General features: G+C 60.2%; 1 long non-coding RNA gene across 3 annotated transcripts; it reads left to right on the top strand.

The window, feature by feature from the left end:
- The first annotated feature begins 643 nt into the window (after positions 1-643).
- On the top strand, positions 644-2,141 carry LOC135179939 (uncharacterized). Of its 3 annotated transcripts, none has more exons than XR_010304196.1 (3): positions 644-675; positions 1,276-1,387; positions 1,936-2,141. It is a non-coding gene; the product is annotated as an uncharacterized LOC135179939 (long non-coding RNA). The 3 variants fall into 3 exon arrangements; XR_010304195.1 differs by having other exon boundaries at positions 650-700; XR_010304193.1 differs by lacking the exon at positions 644-675 and having other exon boundaries at positions 940-1,387.
- The last annotated feature ends 8,010 nt before the right edge of the window (positions 2,142-10,151 follow it).

Genomic DNA, 10,151 nt, shown 5'->3' with positions numbered 1-10,151 from the left:
GACCGAGGTGGCAAGGCACCGGAGGACAGCTAGCGGCCAACCAATCAGCGAGCTCAGCGGAGCGGCGCCGACCAACGAGAGGACGGCAAAGGCAGAGAAGGCGGGGCCGTAGCAGGAGGCGGGGCCACAGCCCCTAATCCGCGTGGCCCGAACTCGGATAGGACAAAGCCGGCGCGGCAACAGCCAACCAGGGAGCGTGGTGAGGATAGCGGTCCGCGGGGCGGCCAATGAACCGCAGCGGTACGGAGGGCGGGGAAATGACATCAACCAATCAGGCTTGCTAGGGGGAAGGGCGGGGCCGGGTGGAGTGCGCCTGCGCAGCGCCGTGTTTCCCTCCAGCACGTGTGCGCCACGCCCCGGGGACGCTGTGGCTGCGGCGTGCGGGGCGCCGGGAGCGGGGGTCGAGGGGCGCCGGGAGCGGGGTGTGAGAAGCGCCCGGATCGGGGTGTGAGGGGCGCCGGGAGCGGGGGTCGAGGGGCGCCGGGAGCGGGGTGTGAGAAGCGCCCGGATCGGGGTGTGAGGGACGCCGGGAGCGGGGGTCGAGGGGCGCCGGGAGCGGGGGTCGAGGGGCGCCGGGAGCGGGGTGTGAGAAGCGCCCGGATCGGGGTGTGAGGGACGCCGGGAGCGGGGGTCGAGGGGCGCCGGGAGCGGGGGTCGAGGGGCGCCGGGAGCGGGGTGTGAGAAGCGCCCGGATCGGGGTGTGAGGGGCGCCGGAGCGGGGGTCGAGGGGCACCCGGAGCGGGGGTTGAGGAGCGCCGGGACGGGGCTTGCCAGGAGCCGGGAAGCCTCTTGTCGCTCACGTCGATTGCGAGCCGTAATTAGATTCACAGGCTAAGCCTGCAAGCCTGTGGCTAAGCCGCCTTTGGAGGCTTAGGCTGCGAATCTAATTGCGGCTCGCAATCGCTGTGGCGTTCTGCAGACGCAAGCTAAGGGGCAGGCGTTCGGGGGTGCGTTTTGTGGGTCGAGTGGTTCTTCTTGACCCCCCCCTCCCGCCGCTGCTTTTGCGTTAACTCGGCTGCTTTTCGTCACGTTTTAACCTGAGTGTCTTAATGAGCTCTGCTGGTTAGAGCCGTTCTGCCGTGCGCGGTCTCGGGTGGCAACGAGGCGTGGGGAGAAGCTTTCTGCCTGTTGCTGCACGGTTCCAGCCTGCCGCGGTTGCCATCCATGTGGTCATTCTTTAACTCGTTTCTCCCTCTTCATCTAACGGGTTTAAGGTGCAAATCCGTGGCAGTTCCCAGCGATCTAAATCCCAATTTCCACTCTTCCCATTTCCAGCTCTGTGTTCCCATCTTTCCCTGTGCTTCACAGAGGACAGCGCCAAAGAGGCTGCCTTTAGCTGTGCAGGTGATGCTCCAAGCTGAGTGGGTTTCAGACCAGTGTCTTAACGGTAAATTGCAATTAAAAGTTTCCAGAGTGATAAAGAGTTCAGGGGGGATGGAGTCTGGAGCACAATCCCTGTGAGGAGAGGCTGAGGGAGCTGGGGGGGTGCAGCCTGCAGCAGAGGAGGCTCAGGGCAGAGCTCATTGCTGCCTGCAGCTGCCTGCAGGGAGGCTGTAGCCAGGTGGGGTTGGGCTCTGCTGCCAGGCAGCCAGCAGCAGAAGAAGGGGACACAACCTCAAGCTGTGCCAGGGCAGGCTCAGGGTGGATATTGTTAGGAGGTTGTTTGCAGAGAGAATGATTGGCACTGGAATGGGCTGCCCAGGGAGGTGGTGGAGTGGCCGTGGCTGGAGGTGTTGCAGCCAAGCCTGGCTGGGGCACTGAGTGCCATGGTCTGGCTGATTGGCGAAGGCTGGGGGCTAGGTTGGGCTGGAGGAGCTTGGAGCTCTCTGCCAACCTGCTTGAGTCTGTGATTCCAAGCTCCTTCCAAACTCTGGCAAGAATGGGATGGGTTATTTTTAATCCTATGCTTGCAAATTCCTTGGTATTCCATTTCAGGAATACCTGAAGCCTTCAGGGGGGCACATCCATTGACCAGAAAGCATTTGGCACCCCCCAGCCAAGAGTTTGCACTCTAGCTTATTGCCAGCATGACTTCAGACATGGAAGAGAACTGCCAGGACCAGAGAAGACAGGCAGGGTGAGGGGGAGGAAGCCTACACCTAATAAGATTAAATTTGCATGGATTTGCCTGGTGTGATTTATGTGCTTTGTTTGATTGGCTGCTTTCTGTGCTTGCTTGGCTGATGTTTCACAATTCAGAGTCACAATAAGAGCCACAGAGGGCTTGGCAGGGACCACCAGAGAGCAGCCAGCCCAAGCCCTGCCAGGGCAGCAGCAGCCAGGGCAGGGCACACACAGCACAGCCAGGGGGGTTGCAGTGGCTGCAGAGAAGGAGACTCCACAGCCTCTCTGGGCAGCCTGCTCCAGGCCTCTGCCACCCTCACAGCCAAAAAGCTTCCCCTCCTCTTGCCCTGCCACCTCCTCTGCCCCAGCTTGCCCCCAGTGCCCCTTGTGCTGCCCTGGGCCAGCCCTGAGCAGAGCCTGCCTGCGTCCTGCCCACACTGCCCTGCACAGCTTGGGCACAGCAGTGGGTTCTGGGAGGGCAGATTGAGACTGGAGAACAGGCAAAATTCTTTAGAGTGAGGGTGGTGAGAGCCTGGCACAGGTTGAGGGTGGTGAGACCCTGGCACACGCTGCCCAGGGAGGTGTCCAAGGCCAGGCTGGATGAGCCCTTGAGCAGTGTGGTCTAGTGGAAGGTGTCCCTGCCTGTGGCTGGGGTTTGGCACTAGGAGGTCCCTTGCAACCCAAACCACTCTGAGTGTCTGAGCCCTGTGTCTTTGCAGGCCTCCACCGAAGCAGGCAGTGGATGTTTAAGACTCATTTTGTTGCTAATTTATCTCCTTGATGCTCAATATCAGAGCCCATTTCCATTGACTGAGTAACTGTGGAGTCATTATGAAGGCAGTCAGAGCTGAGTTACTTTGCTTGGAAGTGATTACTGCTGCACTGCTGCCTCTTGAGCCTGCAAACAGGAGGCTGTGTTATTGCAGGCAGCTCTGCTCCCTGGTGTGCTGTCTGAGGGCTGGCCAAGCTCTCCCTGCACCATTATGCTGCAGACAGAACAGCTGCTCTCAGTGGAGCCCAAGGAAGCCCACACGAGGCTCTAAAGGCAGCTTCATTGCTCTGCTCCCTTTTCGCGTGGAGCTTGGGCTCTGGCTGAAGTACTTTGCAGTGCAGCCGAGAGGGCTGGTTCCAGTGGGGGCTGGCTGCACACTGGGAGGAGGCTGTTGGCAGAGAGAGTGATTGGCACTGGAATGGGCTGCCCAGGGAGGTGGTGGAGTGGCTGTGGCTGGAGGTGTTGCAGCCAAGCCTGGCTGGGGCACTGAGTGCCATGGTCTGGTTGGTTGGGCAGGGCTGGGGGCTAGGTTGGGCTGGGGGAGCTTGGAGCTCTCTGCCAGCCTGCCTGGTTCTGTGATTCATAGGAGCTCAGGAGGGCTGTTCTGCCACCTCACCCCAGCCTGCAGGGGCGATGAGCATTGCTCTGCCCCAGATGCAGGCTCTGTGGACTCCCTTCCAACCTTAACCATTCTGTGAGTCTCTGAAGTCTGCTCTGCTGCAGCTTAGGAGGAGCAGCCTGCTGCAGCACGGAGGTGATGCATGTCCAGCTGCTCACTGGAGTCTGGCATGGTGCTTTGGGTGACCTGCCAAAGCCTGGGGCCTGATCTGCAGTGGACAGAAACTTGCTGGCAGCTGGGGAACTGCTTGGAGCGCGGAGCAGTAACCTGCAGCTGAAATGTGCCACCTTATAATGGGGCTGCTGAATCCCCTAAGCTCCCACACTAATGCTTCAGCATTACACAAAGCTTTCCTTTCAGCTCCCTCTGGAAACCCCATAAAACTTCCTCTGTTGTTGCAGAGAAGATGTATCACCAGATCTGCCTCTGCCTGGCACCACCAGGAGCTGAGACCACAGCCTGTGCTGCTGACTCACAGGAGCACTCAATGGCAGGGCTGGGAGGGAGCTGCAGAGAGCAGCCAGCCCCTGCCAGAGCAGCACACCCAGGGCAGGGCACACACAGCACAGCCAGGGGGGCTGCAATGGCTGCAGAGAAGGAGACTCCACAGCCTCTCTGGGCAGCCTGCTCCAGGCCTCTGCCACCCTCACCATACAGCAGTGTCTCCTCCTGCTCAGGTGCCACCTCCTGGGTGCCAGCCTGTGCCTGTTGTGCCTTGCCCTGCCACTGGGCACCACCACACAGAGCCTGGCACCTGCACCCTGGCCCCCACCCCTCAGATATTTGCAGGCACTGATCAGGTCCCTCTCAGCCTCCTCCTCTGCAGACTGAACAGCTCCAGGGCTCAGCCTTTGCTCACAGCAGAGATGTTCCAGCCCCAACCATCCTCACAGCCTCTGCTGGGCTCTCTCCAGCAGGTCCCTGCCTCTCCTGAGCTGGGCAGCCCAGAGCTGCACACAGTGTGCCAGGAGTGGTCTCAGCAGGGCAGAGCAGAGGGCAGGAGACCCTCCCCAGCCCTGCTGGCCACACTCCTGCAGCCACTTGCTGCAGCCAGGATGCCCTTGGCCCCCTTGGCCCCAGGGGCACACTGCTGCCCCACACAGGACTTGCTGCCCTCCAGCACTCCAGGGCCTTTCTCCACGGAGCAGCTCTCCTGCAGGATGTCCTCCAGTCTGTCCTGGTGCCTGGGCTTGTTCCTGCCCAGAGGCAGGACTCTGAGCTTCAGGAGGCTCCTGTGTGCCCTGCACTGGGTGCCCCTGCTCTCTGGAGCTCCCTGCCAGCCCCTACCACTCTGTCACTCTCCTGTCCAGTGGAGGGTGAGATTGGAACAGCCAAAAGCCTGCAGGGCATTTGCAGCCTGATCTGAAGGGCTGGAGAGGAACTGAAATGATGCAGAGTCCACGTTGGCTGCATCCACAGGCGAGATCTTTCCCTCTGCATTCTCTTCTAGACTGCCCCAACGCCCTCTGTAGAGCCCATCCTTGCAGTACCACTCCCTTTCTGTCTGGCAGCTGCTCGACGGCAGCAGACCTGCTTGCCAGGGGTGTGCCTGGGTGGGGAGGGAGTGTGCCTGGTTCTTAGGTTGTGGAGATTTGTGAACATCAAAGAGCATAGGAAACGAGTGTGGGAAAGGAGAGAGAGGAGTCTGGCTTGATAGGCACAGCCTTTGTGAACAGTGCAGAGCATGAGCTGGGCTGGAAGGGGCCTCAAAGCTCACCCAGCTCCAGCCCCTGCTATGGGCAGGGACACCTGTCCAGCCTGGGCCTTGAACCCTTCCCGGGAGGAGGCAGCCACAGCCTGCCTGTGCCAGCGCCTGACCACTCTTGCAAGGAGCTCATTTCTTCTAATATCCAACCTAAACGTCCCCTGGTGCAATTTATTTGCCTTTAGCATCCTGCCCCCTTGCAGTGGGTCAGCAGTGGCAGGAGGACCTCACTTACCCCTTGCCTCTGGGATCCTGCCCCCTTGAAGTGGGTCAGCAGTGGCACAAGGCCATCAGAAGCTGGAGTTGGCTGCTCAGGTCAGGAGGGGCAGTGGTGCAGAGTGTGCTGTTCACAGGGATGAATCCTTTGGCTCCTCTCCTTTCTACTGCACAATAGCTGCCCTGTGGAGCCCAAGACCCCGATTAGCAATCCCTGACTGATGGTAATGCACCATGACAGCTTCCAGAAGCATTGCAGTCATCTGGAAGCAAAGCAGAAGCAGCTCTCTGGTTGTGCAAACTGCTAACAGCCAAGCTCCTGCTTGAGTTAGCTCCCCAGTGGGAAAGGAACCCTTCAGCTTGGGAAGAAAATGAGTCAGATGTTCCTGCTAGATTGCATCTCTCCAGTCTGCTTGGAAGGCATGTTCAGTAAGGGGGAATAACAGTGCAGAGCATCAGCAAGGGGGGGGATGTCTGAAGTGTGCAGTGCTCGAGGTGCTGGAGGAGTTCCAAAGCCACCCTGTGACACTGGGCTCTCAGCACCCTCACACCCAACAGCTTCTTGCTCAGCTCCACTCTCCCCCTGCTCTGCCTCACCTCCAAACCATTGCCCTTGGCCTGCCTGCAGACCCCCTCAGCACAAGTCCCTCTGCAGCCTTCCTGCAGGCTGCCTTCAGCTCTTGGCAGCAGCTCTGAGCTGCCCCTGGAGCCTTCTCCTCTGCAGGCTGCACTCCCCCAGCTGCCTCAGCCTGTGCTCACAGCAGAGCTGCTCCAGCCCTGGCAGCATCTTTGTGGCCTTCCTCCAGCAGCTCCGTGTCCTCCTCCTGCTGGGCCAGCAGAGCTGTCACTGCTCAGGGCTCAGCAGATGAGCTCCTGCTCAGTACGTTGCTGGGCTCATGGTGCCTGTCTTCCTGATGAGCCATGGCCGTGGGGCTGTGCCCTCTCCTGCTCCTTGCAATGCCAAGCCCCACTGTGTGCTGAGCTGCTGTCAGAGCAGTACAGATGACAGCAGCCTGTCTGCTGGGGCTCTGGCTGCAGTTTCAGCTGGCTGCAGCCTCTTTGCTGTGGCAGGCTGTGATTTACAGGACACTTAGAAGGTATTTCACCCTGCAGCAGGCCGAGCGCTGGCAGCACAGGGCAGCCTGCCCGGCGGGGGCTGATGGGCACGCTTGGCAGGGCTGTGATTCACAGGACACTCCTCTCCAACGAGGCTGAAGTGCCAGGGCTTTCCCAGGCCACCACCCACCCTGCAGTGCCTCTGCTTCTGCCTCTTTGTCCCTGCTCCCCTGCTCTCCCGGCTGCCTCTGATCCTGGCCACTGTCAGTGCAGACAGGCAAGACTCAGATCAAGAGGGAGACTCGAGGCTGTTTCTGGCCAGCAGGAACTGCTCCTGCCTTTTCATGGCAAGTTTAAATCACAGCACCACAGAACTCCCAGTTCTGGGCCCCCCAGTTCAAGAGAGATGCTGAGGTGCTGGAAGGTGTTTGGAGCAGGGCAGCAAGGCTGGGGAGGGGCCTGGAGCACAGCCCTGTGAGGAGAGGCTGAGGGAGCTGGGGGGGTGCAGCCTGCAGCAGAGGAGGCTCAGGGCAGAGCTCATTGCTGCCTGCAGCTGCCTGCAGGGAGGCTGTAGCCAGGTGGGGTTGGGTTCTGCTGCCAGGCAGCCAGCAGCAGCAGAAGGGGACAGAGTCTGAAGCTGTGCCAGGGCAGGTCTAGGCTGGATGTTGTGAGGAAGTTGTTGTCAGAGAGAGTGATTGGCACTGGAATGGGCTGCCCAGGGAGGTTGTAGAGTCACCGTGGCTGGAGGTGTTGCAGCCAAGCCTGGCTGGGGCACTTAGTGCCATGGTCTGGTTGGTTGGGCAGGGCTGGGTGCTAGGCTGGGCTGGGGGAGCTTGGAGCTCTCTGCCAGCCTGCTTGGTTCTATAATTCTATGAGTCTATCATCTGCCTTCTGGGAAGACAGCTCCAAGCCCATCCAGTCCAACCCTCAACCCAGCACTGCAGGCTCAGCACTAACCCATGGCCCTCAGCAGCAGCTGCACAGGCTGCTGGCACACCTCAGGGCTGGGCACTCCAGCACTGCCCTGGGCAGACCATCCCAAGCTTTGAGAACCCTTCCAGTGCAGAAAGATTTCCTAGCATCCAGCCTGAGCCTCCCCCAGGGCAGCTTGGAGCCATTTGCTCTGCTCTGCACTCAGAGAGGACCTGCACTGCTGTACTGAGCATTTACTGAGTGCACTGCTTGGGGTCTGGGGGGTCCAGCCTGACAGGGCACAGAAGAAATCAAAGACATTTATTTTCTGAGGTTTTCTGGTTTGAGGAGAGGTCCCAGCTGAAAGGGCTGGAATTGAGCTTCCAGACTATTTATGAGCTCCAGAGCCAGCCACATTTGCCCTGGGCCAGTGTTACTAAAAGAATCCTCAGCTGAGCCATGGTCTTGTTTTGAGTCTTATCACTCACTGATAACTGGAAGCATGCTGGAGATGTCAGCATGTGCTGGAAATGGAGTGCTGGAGAAAGTGCTGACCTCATCCTTCACAGTCACAGAGTGCTATGGGTTGGAAGGGAGCTCCAGAGAGCATCCAGCCCAGCCCTGCACTCAGCAGGGACATCCTCCACCAGAGCAGGCTGCTCACAGCCTTGCCCAGCCTCACCTCCAACAGCTCCAGCCATGGGCACTCAGCTCCCTCCCTGGGCAACCTGTTGCAGTGTGGCAGCAGCCTCCTGCTGCACAACTTGTTCCTCACAGCCAAGCTCAGGCTGCTCTGCTCTCAGCTCAAACCATTGCCCTCCTCCTGTCCCTGCAGGCCTTTGCCAGCAGTCCCTCTGCAGCCTGCTTGCAGCCCCTGCAGCTCCTGGCAGGCTGCTCTCAGCTCTGCCTGGAGCCTTCTCCTCTGCAGGCTGCACCTCCCCAGCTGCCTCAGCCTGTGCTCACAGCAGAGCTGCTCCAGACCCTGAGCATCTTTGTGGCCTCCTCTGGACCCTCTTCACCAGGTCCATGTTGTTGCTGTGCTGTTGGCCCCAGAGCTGGCCCCAGCCCTGCAGGTGAGGTCTCCCCAGAGCAGAGCAGAGCAGAGGGGCAGGATCTCCTTCTCCATCTCTGCCCACCCTGCTTTGGGTGCAGCCCAGGCTGCCCTTGGCCTTCTGGGCTGGCAGTGCCCACTGCTGCCTCCTGCCCAGCTTCTCCCCAGCTGCACCCCCAGTCCTTTCCCTCAGGGCTGCTCTCTCTCCTGGCTGCTCAGCCTGTGCTGACAAGGACAGTGACAGAGTAGCTGGCCACACAGAGGCAGCTGCTGGCCCTTTGCAGTAGCTCACCGGCAGGACGCTCAGCTCTGGTCGCTCCTCCCCGTCAGAGCCTCTCGGTGCCTGCTCTGCAGCCCTGGCAGCTTATGCCTTGCGTATGATGGTTTTAGTTTGAGTGACAGCAGTTAAAAAGCATTAGGTCAAAACAGTCCTTTGGACCCACGAGTGGAGGAAACCAGGGCTGGCAGGCTGGGAGGAAGAGCTGCTCCCTGCCCCACACTCTGCCAGCCCCTGCCTGGCAGCACCGCCAGTCAGTGCCCTGCCTGCAGTGACTTCTGCTTCACTCCGATTCCCTCCCCAGCCCCATTTTCATGTAAGAGATGCTCCTGCCCATCCCTGAAGGCTGCTGTGAGGGCCAGGTGCCACCTCGTGGCTGTCTGTCCTCCCACCAGCCCTCAGCTTGCTTTTCCAGGGACCAGTCCAGTGGCCCCGGCCGCAGCCCCTTCGGATGCCAGCTTCACCGCCAGTGCTGCCGCAGGAGCCAGCAGCGTCCCAGCCACCGCTGGAGAGCAGGAGCAGAGCTGCCTGCTGCCAGGCACCACCCAGAGAGTGACCCTTGCAGATAGCCACCTGCTGTTTCCCTCAGCTACCAACCCCAGCACTGCTGGCTGCAGTTTCTTCCCCTAACTCAGGCAAAGATGAATTCTGCCAAGTGGGATGGGTCTGTGCCTGGGCAAAGGTGCTGCAGGCACAGCTCCAGGGGAAGCTCCTTCCCCAGCACTTGGGCTGCCAGAAAGGGCTGCCTCAGCTTCCCCATTTCTTCCCTTCTCAGCTTCTCATATGGAGCTGACTGATGAAAACGCCAGGCTGCAGAGCCTGCCCGGAGTGCCAGCCTGGTGGACATGGCAACGCTGCTGCTGCCCCCAGCAGGACACAGAGCTGCTGGAGAGAGGCCACAAAGAGGCTGCCAGGGCTGGAGCAGCTCTGCTGTGAGCACAGGCTGAGGCAGCTGGAGGGTGCAGCCTGCAGGACACAGAGCTCAGAGCTGCTGCCAAGAGCTGAAGGCAGCCTGCAGGAAGGCTGCAGAGGGACTTGTGCTGAGGGGGTCTGCAGGCAGGCCAAGGGCAATGGTTTGGAGCTGAGGCAGAGCAGGGGGAGAGTGGAGCTGAGCAAGAAGCTGTTGGGTGTGAGGGTGCTGAGAGCCTGGCCCAGGCTGCCCAGGGAGGCTGTGGCTGCCTGTCCAGGCTGGCTGAGGCCCTGAGCAGCTGAGTGTGGCTGAGAGGTGTCCCTGGGCATGGTGGGGAGCTTGGAGTAGAGGAGCTCTGTGGTTCCCAAACCTGTAACAGGTCCCTTCCAACCTGAGCCATTCTGTGATCTGTGATTCTATCAACAAAGGGCCAGACCTGGTGATGGGCACCTGAGTGACCTGTTCCTGCAGGGTCCTTCTGCATCCCAAAGTAGAACTGCTCTGCATCCACAGATCTTCTGTGGACACACGAGCAGGCAAGTGTGGATTTTGCTGCTGGCTGGTGGGTC

The sequence above is a fragment of the Pogoniulus pusillus genome, chromosome 12 (genome assembly GCF_015220805.1).
Source record: "Pogoniulus pusillus isolate bPogPus1 chromosome 12, bPogPus1.pri, whole genome shotgun sequence".
Lineage (NCBI taxonomy): Eukaryota > Metazoa > Chordata > Aves > Piciformes > Lybiidae > Pogoniulus > Pogoniulus pusillus.
The sequence above is the reverse complement of the archived record's forward strand: the minus strand, read 5'-3'. Positions and strand labels throughout refer to the sequence as shown.